Here is a 3,524-nt window from a genome sequence, read left to right on the forward strand (position 1 = left end):
TAGGGATCGAGCCCCGCATCGGGCTCTCTGCTCCACAGGGAGCCTGCTTCCTCCCCTCTCTGCCAGCCTCTCTGCCTACTTGTGATCTGTCAAATAAATAAATAAAATCTTAAAAAAAAAAAAAAAAAAAAAACCTAGATGAAAATGTAAAAAACAAACCAAAAAACCCCAAAACAAAAACAAAAAAAGCTCAATTCAGTTTTTAATGTTTACTTACCACTAAGCACTTCCTTTCTTTGCTGTCTTATCTACGTGATGTGCCGGACTGCTAGCACCATCCCTGCCCTGTTATCTCAGAAACGCTATTTACTGGTCAATAAAGGAACTGTCCCTGCTCCTTCCAGCTGAAAAGGTTCACCTGAGTGTTCAGCCATCGCCTCAAGCTTAACAAACTGTTAGCATAAGTTTATTTTTATCAAAATAATCCATGAGGGGTGCCTGGGTGGCTCAGTTGGTTAGGCGGCTGCCTTTGGCTTGGGTCACGATCCCAGGGTCCTGGGATGGAGCCCCATGTCCGGCTCCCTGTTCAGTGGGAAGCCTGCTTCTCCCTCTCCCTCTGCCTAACGCTCTGGCTACTCGTACTCCATGAAATAAAATCTTAAAAAAAAAAAAAAAAAAAAAAAAAAAAAATCCATGAACATGGTTCAACAAATAGTATATAAGGTTTTCAAGTCTCTTGTTTCTCTCCCCAGAAACAACTTTTTATAGCTGTTCTTACCTTTATGGGACTCAGCAAGATAGTCATTATTCTCCATTTACCACTTCTTAAAGTTATGTTAATTTCTACTACGGAATGAGTTTTGCTCTTACATATCTCATAATTCACTCATCCACACTTCCCCATTCTCCCAATTTAGTTAGCTGGCTGACAATTGTATTACTAACAGTGCTGACATGATCGTGACTAGGTTGAGCCCCATAATTCTATTTTACAAGTTTCGGTAAAACATTTGTTTTTTCATTTATTTTCTATGTACTTATCAGGAATTCAAGCTCCACACTCTTCAAATGAACCAAAAATTTCCGCAAAATATTAAAATACAGGGATTTTAAAATTCTGTCGTGGAATTCCCTTCTGTAATTCTACTTTGCTCTGCTTCAACCAAGGCTATACTGTTCTCCAAGCCCAAAGCAAAGTGTTCCTGGGACTTCCCATTGTCATTATTCTGGGAGTTCTTTTTTACCTCAGCATGAGACCTCATAAAACACCAGTACTTAAGCAAACATTACTCCAGTAGTTTGCAACAGCACTTAATCCCACAATCCTGGGGCACCTGTGTGGCTCCGTTAAGGGTCTGCCTTCAGTTTGGATGATAATCCCAGGTTCCTGGGATCAAGCCCTGCATCAGGCTTCCTGCTCAGTGGGGAGCCTGCTTCTCCTTCTCTGCTGGTCCCCCTGGTTGTACTCTTTCTGTCAAATAAATAAATAAAATCTAAGAAGAAAAAACCCAAACAAAACCACAATGCTAATGCTCTACCTCTCAGAACTCTATCTCCCTAGAGTCTAGTTTAGTGTGAGGTAGCTCTGGGCTGAGGAGCCGGATTTGATTTGGCATTCACCCAAGTTAACCCCAATTTTGAAGCCTGGAAGACTCTTTTATGTCAAAGTTAAGGTCTAACACCAAATCAAACCCCAGTATCACCTTGAGAACAGCTCTCCTAAGTCCTCTGACCCATCCAGAATGAGATGGGTCAGATCTGGGCCAGATGCCAACGCTACAGAAGCGCGACCATTCCCAACCCCACCTTTCAGTGATAAAACAATTAGCTGCACACCCAAGGCCTAGACGGAGAGCTGCTTGCAGACAAGGTGAGAACAGGTATCTTTGTATTCTCTACCAAGTGTACTTAGATGTACTAGGTAACCAACCAGTCAAGTACTTCATAAACTATATTTAAAGCCAGCTCTCAGGTGGATGCTAAGCACACTTCACTCACCAGAAGGAATGGTGAAAGGCTACAGAAATCCATGTATGAATGCATTACTCTTCAACTATCACAGGACTCCTGAGCTAAGAGATATCATATAATTCTATTACACAGAGCAGACTGTGTAGCCTCAACTCAGAGGTACATCTAACCAGCTTAAATACTAATTTCAAAAAACTTAATGCTGAAATACCAGCAAGTCCAATTTAAATAAAATTTTAGAGGGGCGCCTGGGTCGCTCAGTGGGTTAAGCCTCTGCCTTCGGCTCAGGTCATGATCCCAGCGTCCTGGGATCGAGCCCCACGTCGGGCTCTCTGCTCAGCAGGGAGCCTGCTTCCTCCTCCCTCTCTCTCTGCCTGCCTCTTTGCCTACCTGTGATCTCTGTGTGTCAAATAAAATAAATAAAAAATCTTTCAAAAAAAAAAATTTAGAATTCATTTCCACTGTTAATAGTTTTGCCTTTTAACACAATAATCAGAGAGCACAGTAGGAATGAAGCATTAAACCAGCCCAGATTTTGACAGTCATCAAAAACTGCTTAGGCTGTTAACAGGGAGACATGCTCTGAAAAAAAGAACTCCCTTAAAATTTTAACCAGACACTGTGTTTTTTTTTTTTTTTTAAAGATTTTATTTATTTATTTGTCAGAGAGAGAGAGGGAGAGCGAGCGAGCACAGGCAGACAGAATGGCAGGCAGAGGCAGAGGGAGAAGCAGGCTCCCTGCCGAGCAAGGAGCCCGATGTGGGACTCGATCCCAGGATGCTGGGATCATGACCTGAGCCGAAGGCAGCTGCTTAACCAACTGAGCCACCCAGGCGTCCCGACACTGTGTTTTATAAAGAAAAATATATTACCTCCATAGCTACTCTGACATGCAATCACCTCAAAAAAAAAAAAAAAAAAAAAAAAACTTCTCCCACTACTCACATCTAAATAAAATTCTCTATTTGACATTACTTTGTCCCCCCCCATACCGTAAGCTCCAGAACTATATCCAGCACCTACAATACCCTGCAGAATATCAAATTATTTGTTGAAGCAAACACGGTTATAGTCTCCATCTTTTGAAATTTGCCAATTCCACCTATCAGACCAATGGGTGCACCAATTAAAGTGCCAAAGAGAGATGGGTCTGTCTTTTCAGAGAAAAGGGAATCAAAATAGGCACCACCCTCCAAGAAGTGGGGCTGGCAGACCCAGCCAAGAAAGATAAAAGAGACAAATGCAGTGCCTGGGTGGCTCAGTGGGTTAAAGCCTCTGCCTTCGGTTCAGGTCATGATCCCAGGGTCCTGGGATTGAGCCCTACCATCAGGCTCTCTGCTCAGCGGGGAGCCTGCTTCCCTCCTCTCTCTCTGCCTGCCTCTCTGCCTACTTGTGATCTCTGTCAATTAAATAAATAAAATCTTAAAAAAAAAAAAAAGAGAGAGACAAATGCAAGGAAAGTTAACTCTAGACTATACTCATAATCTTGTTACTGACCACTTCTTACCTGTAGAAGCCAGTAGCTCTTTTCAACTTTAATCCCCTTAGCTCCACCAACAGTTTTCCTGGAACTGTTATCTTAGTCACTAGAGCTCCCAATCACAGACAGCCTC

This window comes from Enhydra lutris, unplaced genomic scaffold (assembly GCF_002288905.1).
Source record: "Enhydra lutris kenyoni isolate GAN:26980312 unplaced genomic scaffold, ASM228890v2 scaffoldscaffold22, whole genome shotgun sequence".
NCBI classification, from domain to species: domain Eukaryota; kingdom Metazoa; phylum Chordata; class Mammalia; order Carnivora; family Mustelidae; genus Enhydra; species Enhydra lutris.